General features: G+C 36.4%; 1 protein-coding gene across 4 annotated transcripts in view; it reads left to right on the top strand.

The window, feature by feature from the left end:
- LOC115224721 (1-phosphatidylinositol 4,5-bisphosphate phosphodiesterase epsilon-1) overlaps positions 1-12,996 on the top strand; it is a 1,072,053-nt gene that overhangs the window by 131,696 nt on the left and 927,361 nt on the right. The gene's annotated exons all lie outside the window — the stretch shown is intronic.

Raw genomic sequence — 12,996 nt, forward strand, 5'->3', positions numbered from 1 at the left:
TATGTGTGTGTTGTGTGTGTGTATGTATATATATATATTATATATATATATATATATATATATAAATATATACATATACATTGTGCACATGCACTTTCTCTGTGTATCAATGTACTGAAATGTCTAAGTAATGCGCACATTAAAGAATCAACGGTCCTTAAACCGTAACGTTTTTATTCTCTGATTCTTTGCATCTTTCAAATGAAAGCGATTCTCACAGAAATAACACAATGAGATGGTAATCTTCGATCAACTAAGATTAAAAGAGGAAACATCAATCCTCACTTAATGTATGAAATCTAAGACACAGACTCTAATACAATTAGAGGTTTCCTTTTTGTGTGTGAATGTGGTGGGAGCGGGTTCAGTCTATATTACAATGATGCTAATGTAATTGCATGTAAATATGTAACCGAAAAATTGCTAGCTCTTTTTCTTGCTAGATATAGCATCCTTATACAGTATAGTGCGTCTAACAGTTAGAGCTTTTCTCATAGAAAGGGAAATAAAGAAAAGAGATCACGAGATCGGGACAAAAAGAGATGGAGGGGTAGGGAAAAAGGAAAGCGAGAGAGAGAAAGAGAGAGAGATGAGGGAGTAGAGATAAAGGAAAGAGAGTGGGTTAAGAGAGAAATATACCTGCTCTATTGCTGTTTAACGAGCCAACTGATGCCCACGTATGATGGTGCTTAACCGGGGATCTTATACAACGTGGCATCAAGAAACTAGAAGTAAAATGCCATTGCAGTCACCCAATTGTACTAATACAGGATATATTCACCACTGAAGTTCATGATATATACATTCTCATAGCTCGAATGCTTTTCATCCTTCATATTTTCGCTCATTGTGAATTTCGGAATAAAACATAAAACCCAAGTTTACTTCACGCCAAAGTAAGCCCCCACCCCCTCCACAATGGCTTGACCTGTTAAAAATAATATTCTAATTTCTCTGCTGTCTTAAATTAGGGCTATGTCTAACTTCATCATACCACTTGGAAAAGAAAGAAAAAACATTTACAGATGTTTTAGATTAGTCATTCTTCGGGCACCGACTAGATAGTTATTGTTTGCAGAGTTATTGTTTGGTATTCAAAGTTATCCCAATCACAGAACGGGGCGCCACTACATGGTGCAAAAGATTCCAACTTCACCATCAAAATACAGGACCAGATACTGCAACAGCTTGGGTTTCAGAGGACCACAGCTCCTCAACATCCTCCCTAAATGCCTGAGAGACTTGCATGGTGTGGATGTGGGTTTCTTTAAAACTAAACTGGATCTCTTCTTGTCGGGGGTCCCAGATGAACCTACCTCTCGGCAGGAGACACAGATGCGGGCAGCGGCATCGAACTCCCTTGTTGACCAAGTGCCACGTATCAGATGTGGATTCACATACTAGTGTAGCTCATTCAACGGTGGTGCAGCAGCATGGCCGCAGCCTTCGGGCTGAAACCTTTTTAAGGATTTAAGGATTTTATATAACCGGGAAAAGGGATTCGTTGGAGATATTTGTCCAGGAACGTTTTCTTCTCTTATGTGTGTTGGTATGATGTTATAGAGATCGGGGCTAGTCGAGGTGAAATAGTCTTGTCTTAGTGTTGTGATGTGACGCGAACATGACTTTTGTAAAGGATGAATAATACTTACATAAAAACACACACACATATGCATGTATGTATGTATGTGTATGTAGTATGTATGTATGTAGTATGTATGTATGTATGTATTGATATAATATATATAATACATGTATATATATTATATATATATATATATATATATATATATACCTGTATATATATATATATATATATATATATATAATAATATATATAATATATATATTATATATTATATATATATATATATATATATATATATATATATTATATATATATATCATATATAAATGAGAAGTAAACTACCGAACATACTAAGAGCAACGGCTCTGTTCCGACACTTTGATGTGTCAGCAAACATACTAACAGAATGAAACACTTTAGGCGAGGGTTTGTGCTTGTGACTTTGTATTATTTATACATACGCATATATATATATATTATATATATTATATATAATATATTTATATATATATATATATATATATATATATGTATAGATATATATATTTGTGCATGTAGGCATATGTAAGTGGAGATATACAGATCACACATGCAAAGGCACAAACACACGGACTTCTAACAACATTCCCCAAGCTCAGTGACTAGTTACTGATAACATTTAGAATGAGAAACCCACAGAGATGTTGACTGTCTAGAAATCCATTAGAGTAAGTAGGTTGGACTACTGCTAACAAACATGGTCTCCTAGCAGCCCAAGACTTATAGCAGCCATCGCAAAAAAATATATTCACAAAAGAATTATACAACATTAGAGACGTGAATTAACGAGTAACGTTTCTGCCCAATACGTCTCTAACTTCGGGATTGCTGTCAGCATCGAAATACTCTCATATCTTAACTTTTACTTATTTTATTCATTGACCTGCAGCCATCATGGAGCACCGTCTTGAATGTGTAGTCGAGTAAACTGGGCCCAGTATATTTTTTCACTCAGGTACTTATTCTATGTGTCTCTTTCTTGCCGAACCATTATGTTACGAAGGCGTAAACAAACTAAGACCGGTTGTCGAGCGACACACCCAGTCACACACAACATACATGCTCACACACACACGGATACACACGCACACATACACACTCATAATAATATATACGACGGGCTTCCGTATTTTCTGTCTACAAAATCATTCACAGTTCATTGTTCGGCCCAGGGGCTGAAGTTAAAGACACTTCCCCGAGAAGCAAACTACTTGACGATACTGCCATGCCTGAGCCTATGTGGAAGATTCTCGAAAATCTTGTTCCGAACTTTGTCATGCAAGAAAGAAAACGCTACAAATGTGGGAAATACAGTCAGATTCCGACATTTTTCTTTCTCAAATTTTTCGCAAAGGTCTTTCACATGCAAACCAGGCTTGTGGTGCTAAATTTGCCCTAATAACATTGAAAACATCTAGAAATAGGAGAATGTTAATCAGGTGTCCATCAATAACATAAAAGCTCAATCACTGCACATAGTAAGAAATATTAATTGCACCTACCGTTAAAAATAAACAGCTTGTAACTGGAATCCCACAAATATCGAAATCACTGAGAATTTCTTCTGGCATGGGTATATATTAGAAATAGCGAAGACTGCATCATATGCATCATAAAGATTGTTTTTTTTTCTCTTCAGATCCATAAAAATAGTTAGTTAAATTCTAAACAAATGCTAACCCTCTATAAAGCTCAGTTGAGACTTACAATGAAATAGTGCTCCGGTATGTGGGACTGTGTTTGCTTTCACACACATAATTACCCTCTACAGCATCCAAAGAATGGTGACTCACATGGTTAGCAGAAAGTCATTCTCTGACATACTCAGACCACTGTCTTAACGATTTGCTGCCTCTTATCTATAACTTTTTCCTCAATACTTTAGAGATCTTTCATCCTCGAAACTATCTGGTCTCACACTGCCACCGTTCACCAATTCCTTACAAACTGGTGTTATTTCTTCTTCACTTCATCACTCATTTTATGTCCCTTACCTCGTTCGCACAACGTCGATTCTCAGAAATTCCATCATTGCACGTGTTTTTACTGTAGCTATCGATTTGGAAACATTAAAGAGAAACATTAACCGATGGATCAATGAGGTGAGGAAAGATATAAGCAATATCCTTTCCCCTTGACCAAACAAATATAAAAAAAATAAATTATGAAAGTGTTTCTCAAAAGATTTACGTATCTTGACAAGGTGTCTCAGATCTAGATGCATTTCTTCATTGTATCTCGGATCAACCATCTGCAAAAACTCAGTGATAATTTAAAGCAATCGACATCATTTTTCTGATACATCAAGTTGAGTTTCTTCATATAAGATTGGGCTCCTGAATATATGTGGAGGTAACACAAATGACGCATAACTAAACGCCTTGTGAAGTATAGTTACTATTTCACTGACTTCAGGCATTCAGTTGTTGGGGAGGCCAGGGTATCGCCAACGTTTAATAATGGAGAAGTTAATTTTTGCGGCGCAATTGCTTCATCAGGGATTGTGTGCAGCAGGATGAACAAATTCATTACTTATGGAAGCGTTGGTATTCACTTCACGTGTCTCTCTTATTTTTTACGGGTAAGATTGAAATTCTGTGGATCTTTGAAAGCCAGGTTGGTGAAATAGTTTATTCTTGTTCTGAAGTGAGAAATCGGAGGATTGTTTTAGACACAATTAATTCCCAATGTCAATATGTTAATGTATAAAACTAGCTTACCCATGAGTATGTGTATGTATTATGTATGTATATATATATATATATATATATATATATATATATATATATATATATACACACATACATATACAATATATATATGTTTGTGTGTGTCTGTGTACGCGCGCGCGTGTTGTGTCTTGGTGTGTGCGTGTCTGTGGGTAGTAAAGAAATATGTATGTATATATATGTGTGTGTGTGTGTTATATATATATATATATATATGTAGATATGCATGTGTGTACGCGCGTATGTGTGTGTGTGTGTGTCTGTATGTGTGCAATTTTCTGTGAGGTGGAACTTGAAATCTCTATTAACCGTTATTTGGTGTTCACAAATTCAATCGTCAGGCAGTTGTAAGACATTAGATCAGAAGTAATACCACACACACACTAGAGCACACACATACACAAGCAGACACATACATACACACACAAACACACACATGCATGCAGTAAATATATACGTGATAAGTAAAGCTATGTGCAATTATATGTAACATGTACTTATTCACTCAGTTGTGGAAAGATCTTCTCTGCTGTAAATGACACGGAATACAAATTCTCACACATGCAAAGCGAAAACACTTCGAGTTTGCTAAACAGCATATTTGCTGGAGTATTCAATCCCTTGTCAAGCTGGAATAAATTAAAGGCACACTAAACAGCGGTGAACAAAGCTATGGATATTGATATCTAACACGTTCGATTAAACTGAGACTTGGAAACCAAAATCTTCGCTGTAGTAACTGTCTCGGATAGGAAATTTACCTCATAGGCATATGTCAGAAAAAACATCAAACTGAGCTACGAATGACATCGCTGAATGGTAGGGAACGTGTTTCTGTGTCGTTACGCTTTATCAGCTGCAGACAGCTCGCTAAAAAGTGTTGTTGATAAGCGCAGGCGTAACTGTAGGGCAAGAAGTTTGCTTCTTTACCACATGGTTCAGCGTGGTACCTTGGGCACGCCTTCATTCATAAATTCGGGCTGAACAAAGGCCTGTGAGTGGATTTGGTTGACATGACTGTGTGGTAAGTAGCTTGCTTACCAACCACATCGTTCTGGATTCAGTCCCACAACATGGCACCTTGGGCAAGTGTCTTCTGCTATAGCCTCGGGCCGACTAAAGCCTTGTGAGTGGATTTGGTAGAGGGAAACTGAAAGAAGCCCGTCATAAATATATATATATATATATTAATAAAAGGAATTACAACCTTGTCTGATATTCACGTTTTATTTACAATCTTATAATGATATGATATAAGATAATAGAATATAATAAAATAAAATAAAATAATAGAATGTTAAATTTCATTCTGATTGAACTAGTACTTTCATGCATTAAATTATGCAATCTTCAGGTTCATGTAGTAGTGGTGACAGTCATGCTTCACAATTTTTGACTGTAGCGAGATGGTTAAGTCTGTGCCTTAAATACAGCTGTGTGGGATCCAGATTACTAGGTTTTGCAAACTATATTCTGACTAATCAGTGTGTAGCATCACTCAATTACTTAAGCTGATTGGTTGGTTTAGGCGTCACGCTTGTAATTACGACTTGTAGAATTCTTCGCTAACAAAAGTAATGAGATTGATGAATCCTAGTAAGGAATAAATCAAATTTCAGCCCACCAAAAGGAAGAAATAACTACCTTGACCAATACATTGATATCCTGTCTAAATTTCCCCTTAGACGCAATACCAATGTTAGGCCTAACATTAACAAATCAGAGATGCCTGCATGTAAACGTATACAAAACTATCAAACAATAATAATTTAAACAAGCAGATAAATTTACTGCATCAAATGCCAAAATTGTGACGAAATATATATAGGTCAGACGGGAAATGCACTATCAGAACGCTCACGTGTACACCGACAGCAGATTAGAGACCCAGAGGTCCGTCAGATACCTTTGAGTAACGACCTAGCAACATGTGGTCGGAAAATATATATAATATTTCCATTCTACAAATTACACAGCCCAAGTGAAATCGAGAGGAAAATCAGAGAAAAGAATTTTATTGATAAATTCGAACCCAAGCTAAATAAGCAATAATAATGATAATACTTAGAGGTACTACTTCTACTGCTACGACCATGACCACTAACAACAAAAACAATACTAAAGGTGATCAAGATGAAGATAGCAGGAAAATTATCTTATTTAGAGTTAAAAGTTCTATTACCATCACCACTAGCAACAATAATTAAGGTGCTGACAATGATGATGATGACAATTGAAATATAAAAATCCCTGACAAAGGCTATTTACAACATTTCTAAAAATAGCCCAACAATTGCTGCCTCGGCCAGGGTTAAGATACTGGACTCTTGACATGTTCAACAAAGCGTGACGCCTAAACCAACCAATCAGCTTAAGTAATTGAGTGATGCTACACACTGATTGGTCAGAATACAGTTTGCAAAACCTAGCAATCTGGAGCCCACACAGCTGTATTTAAGGCACAGACTTAACCATCTCGCTACAGTAAAAAATTGTGAAGCATGACTGTCACCACTACTACATGAACCTGAAGATTGCATAATTTAATGCATGAAAGTACTAGTTCAATCAGAATGAAATTTAACATTCTATTATTTTATTTTATTTTATTATATTCTATTCTATTATCTTATATTATATCATTATAAGATTGTAAATAAAACGTGAAAATTAGACATGGTTGGAATTCCTTTTATTAATATATTATTCTATGCACAATCACACCACACCCATCTCTCTATCTATCTTTCTATCTATCTATCTATCTTCTATCTATCATCTATCTATCTATCTATCTATCATATATATATATATATATATATATATATATATATATATATATATATATTATATAGATATATTATATTATACGTTTAAATATTTGTTGTGCAAGATTTTTTATGTGAAGTCGTGTGTTGAAACAGATATTGTTATATTGGCTGACGGTTAGTAAGGAGAGACACAAGTAAGTGAGAAGAAAACAAAGGACCACTGATGCGGTCACAGGAGTGTGACGAAAGAACTTTGGCCGAAATAAGATTAAGATTAATGTAAAAAATAAATATCACTGAAGCAAAATAACACCAAATATATAGTGCGTGTGTTTTTATTGGCTAAACTGGCAATATGACCATTCCGAAATATAACAATATATATATATATATATATGCATGTATATGTTTGTCCTCCCAACATCGCTTGACAACCGATGCTGGTGTGTTTACGTCCCCGTAACATAGTGGTTTGGCAATAGAGACCGATAGAATAAGTACTAGGCTTACAAAGAATAAGTCCTGGGATCGATTTGGTCGACTAAAAGCGTTGCTCCAGCATGGCTACGGTCAAACGACTGAAAAGAGTAAAAAGAGAAAGAGCATATATATATATACATATATATATATATATATATATATATATATAATATATATATATATATATATATATATGGGGAGGGGTGGAGGCACAATGAGCTAGTGGTTAGGGCAGCGGACTCACGGTCGTAGGATTGCGGTCTCGATTCCCACACCGGGCATTGTGAGTGTTTATTGAGCTGAAAACACCTAAAGCTGAACGAGGCACCGGCAGGGGATGGTGGTGAACCCCGCTGTACTCTTTCACCGCAATTTTCTCTCACTCTTCCTTCCTGTTTCTGCTGCACCTGTATTTGAAAGGTCCAGCCTTGTCACACTCTGTGTCACGCTGAATCTCCCCGAGAACTACGTTAAGAGCACACGTGTCTGTGGAGTGCCTGGCCACTTGCACGTTAATAAATGAGCTGCGCCTTTGTCTTTCCCTTGGATAACATCGGTGGCGTGGAGAGGGGAGGCCAGTATGCATGGGCGACTGCTGGTCTTCCATAAAGAACAACCTTGCCCAGACTTGTACCTCGGAGGGTTACTTTCTAGGTGCAATCCCATGGTCATTCATGACTGAAAGGTGTCACACCCACACACAATATATATATATATATATATATATATATATATATATATATATATATATATATATATATATATAATATATATATATATACACATGCACACAGGGTATCCAAAAAGGCACTGATGGGTTTCAAATTTACTAATATATGCATGAAATTTTGATACAATATAAAGAACGTAATGGAAATTAATATGCAAATCGTGAAACACCACTACATATCATATGATATCGCTTAAATGGCAGCTATTTTCGGTTTCGCACGCCCGAGTTCTTTCCTATACTTGCACCATAACACCCTCAAGAGTTTCAGACCTCGCTTCTCTGGTTTCTCGTGCGGTATGAGCAGTTGCCCCATATTGCTGGAACCATGTGTGAGGTATACGTTAAATGGCCTTCAAGTTACTCCGACTTGACTAGCTCGGCTTTTTTCTTGTGTGGATAACTGAAAGTGAGGGTTTACATCAACAAACAGGAGACCCTGGTGTAGGACACCCTGTATATATACACAAATGTGTATGTATGTGTGTGTATGGGATTGTCTCTCACCACCGCTTGGTATATTTACGCCCCATAAATCAGAAGTTCCACAAAAGTTACCGATTGAATAATTACCAGGCCTAAAAAAAATTGACTGGAAAACAGTAAAAAAAAGTGAAAAAAGATAAAAATTATCTGTAAAAAGGAAATAATAAACTTGTCATCAATCACATTGAAACAGTTTTCTTAGCATGCACTTGAAATATTTTTGGGCCATTAATTCTTATTTTCTTCGTTTGCATAGTGACAGGCATAGCTCTGGAATCGAGAAAGTTGTTTTACAAACTGGTAACATCGGGCTGAGTTACAATCCGCGGCACATTGGTCACGTATCTTTTACTATATCCCTGGTGAAGGGATTTAGTAGCCGGAAACTGTGTGGAAACCCGTTATATATGTATGTATAAATATATATATATATATATATTATATATATAATCAATTAGAGATTAAATTAGCCTCATTAAGGGATGGTATCATCCAATGAATTACTGGTTCAATACCTAATAGTTGTTGTGAATAATAATAATATTTATAAAACAATAGGTCTATATATAAATCATGGTTTATAATCATTGAAAAGAAAGTAAGAAAATGGAGATATAGCATTTAATAAAAAACTTATCTGCAAAACCAAATATAGTCCCTTACAACTGTTTCAATTAAGCCTAACAGATTAAATAGCAATTGTTAAAATCATTATATTAGGTAAAATCTCTTCAGAGGGGTAGAAAAAATGACATAAAAAACCTAACGGTATATCTTTTTTCTACGCCTCTGAAGAGATTTTGCCTGATAGAATGATTTTAATAATTTCTATGTAATCTTTTTGGCTTAACTGAAACAGCTGTAAGGAACTCTGTTTGATATTTGCAGATAATAAGTTTTTATTAAATGCTATATCTCCATCTATTTTCTTTTGAACTATTATAAACCATGATATATACATATCTCTTCCAGCTACTGCTTATATCTCGCTCAGAGATTTATTTTTGCTTGTTTCCACGTTTTCGAGATCAGTGGTTTTTCATCACTAGAAAAAGGATATATACATCTGCATTTGGAACCACTTCACATCGCCAACCGGTGGTTGTCATACGCTGATGACGGGTTAATAATCAGAATCCCGGGTCCGTGTGTATCCTGTCAGGCTGGAGATTGGAAGGATGACTTCCCTTTGCAAATACTGATAGGGCACAAAGTGCGTCAATAGCCAGCTGGAGGAGGTGTCCTCCTGGGACTACAAGCTACAGTAGCATCCACCCTTAAGGTTTAGCCACATTTAAGTGGCAAATATCCTTCACGATGTCATGCAGCTACTGTTTATACTCGCTCATAGATTTCTTTCTATATATATGTATATATATATATATATATATATATATATATATATATATATTATATATATATATATATATATATATATATATATTATATATATATACTTTTTCAGTCATTTGACTGCGGCCATTCTGGAGCAACGCTTTTGGTCGAGCAAATCGACCCCGTGACTTATTCTTTGTAAGCCCAGTACTTACTCTATCGGTCTCTTTTGCCGAACCGCTAAGTGACGGGGACGTAAACACACCAGCATCGGTTGTCAAGCAATGCTAGGGGGACAAACACAGACACACAAACATATACACACACACATATATATATACATATATACGACAGGCTTCTTTCAGTTTCCGTCTACCAAATCCACTCACAAGGCCTTGCTTAAGATGCCACGCAGTGGGACTGAACCCGGAACCATGTGGTTGGTTAGCAAGCTACTTACCACACAGCCACTCCTGCGCCTATATATGCACATATATAAAGCAGGAAGCTGGAAAATTTATTGGTATCATATATTCACAATTATACATATTTCATTTGCTAAGAGGAATTAGAATTACAGTTACACATGTTAGTGAGACATGTAAGGAAGTTCTTCAGACAGAGAATTTAAGTAATACGAATGTTTCCTTTGGATGAAGCGGTTATATTTAGTGAATAATCAGGAGCAACACAGATAATTTGGGTGAAAGATGAGCAAATTCGATATTACAGAAGAGAAAAGAGAGAGTTATACACATGCACACATACTCATACGCTTACATATACACATGCGCATACACGCCAACCTACGTGTGTATGTGTGTGTGTACGTACATGTGCGTGTGTGAGAATGCGTGCGTTTCTCTGTTTGACCGCGCTGTTACTTTGTTTACATTCCCGTAATTTAGCTATGCAGTAAACGTGACGGATAGAATAAGCACCGGATTTGAAAAAGTTTACGTACTGTAGTTCATTTGTTTGAGTAAACCAGGGTTTCTCAACCATTTGTTTTTATCTATGGTCCCCTTTGATTATTATTTTATTCTAGTGGACCCCATGCCCAGAAAATAACCATTCAATACAAACTTCTTTCAAAATTCCTATTTTGTTTTTCTCACATTACCTTGTTCAGGTTGAACTATGTGAAATGCTAGAGGAAGAAACCTAGCTGTTTCTTGCAATACATACCGATACATCGGCAGTGATCTGACAGAAACGTTAGAACGCCGGGCAAAATGCTTAGCGGTATACGTCTGTCTTTATGTTCTGAGTTCAAATTTCGCCGAGGTCTACTTTGCCTTTTATGCTTCCGGGGTCGATAAATTAAGTACCAGTTGCATACTGGTGTCGATCTAACCGACTGGCCCCTTCCCCCAAAATATCGGGCCTTATGCCTAGAGTAGAAATGAATACATACCAATAGTTACACCTAAAATAAAACTCTTTCAGGCTCCCTTAAAATACTATTCTGAGGCCCCCAAAATCTTATATGAACCCTCAGAGGCCATATGTACCCCGGTTAAGAACCACTGGACTAAACCCTTCAGTAATAGGACTGTGGCTATGCCCCAGCGTCACTTGTTCAGTATTCGTATTCTTGTCTCCATTCCCTTCACATAATTTATTGTGCCATAACGCGTGCGCACACACACAAAAGCATTATTGAATGAAAAAAAAACTTTACGAGAAATGTTCTTATATATATATATAATTAACTCATAATATCCATTGATTCTCCGTATAGAAGACACAATAGAGGTCAAAAGATTCAAACTTAGGCTCTGATGTCTTCACAGGGTATTGCTTTCTCTCATTTTGCACGTATAAATATGTACATATTTTGTATTTCATACCCAAACTGTTGTATTTAATATATCTAATTTGTTTACCTGCATAATTGTCTATATCTACACACACACACACATATATAAGGGATGGAGCATGTGTATGTGTATACATACATATTCTTTTACTCTTTTACTCTTTTACTTGTTTCAGTCATTTGACTGCGGCCATGCTGGAGCACCGCCTTAAATCGAGCAACTCGACCCCCGGGACTTATTTTTGTAAGCCAGTACTTATTCTACCGGTCCCTTTTGCCGAACCGTAAGTGACGGGGACGAAACACACCAGCATCGGTTGTCAAGTAGTGCTAGGGGGACAAACACAGAACACAAAACACACACCATATATTATATATATCATATATACGACAGGCTTCTTCAGTTTCTGTCTACCAAATCCACCCACAAGGTATTGGTCGGCCCGGGGCTATAGCAGAAGACACTTGCCCAAGATGCCACGCAGTGGGACTGAACCCAGAACCATGTGGCTGGTTAGCAAGCTACTTACCACACAGCCACTCCTGCGCCATATATATATATACATATATGTATATAGTGAGAATTTTAAAAAAAACAACAAAAGACGAAGACAGGTAGTGTAGACAACAAACAGATGTATTAGAATAACGCTCGGGAAGTGAAAAAGTCTTTCATGTTTCGAGCCTACGCTCTTCAACAGAAAGGAACACAGAAAGAAACAAGGAGAGAAAATAAAGAGAAAATATATTTATATATATATGCGCAAATATATACGTACACAAATATGCACATATCCGCATGCCTATATATATGTGTGTGTGTTTGTGTGTATCTGTGTGTGAGTGTGTGCATTTCTGTGTGTGCGTTTGCGTGTTGCTAAAGCAAAAAAGACAAAAACAAAACAAAGCAAAAATATTTTAAACTTTTAAGAGACCGCTAAATAATTCTTTTTGGAATATTTTGAAGTATGCACACACAGCTAGAAATAATGTCATGTAAATATTGGGTTGAAGGA

This window comes from Octopus sinensis, linkage group LG2 (genome assembly GCF_006345805.1).
Source record: "Octopus sinensis linkage group LG2, ASM634580v1, whole genome shotgun sequence".
In the NCBI taxonomy this organism is placed as follows: Eukaryota; Metazoa; Mollusca; class Cephalopoda; order Octopoda; family Octopodidae; genus Octopus; species Octopus sinensis.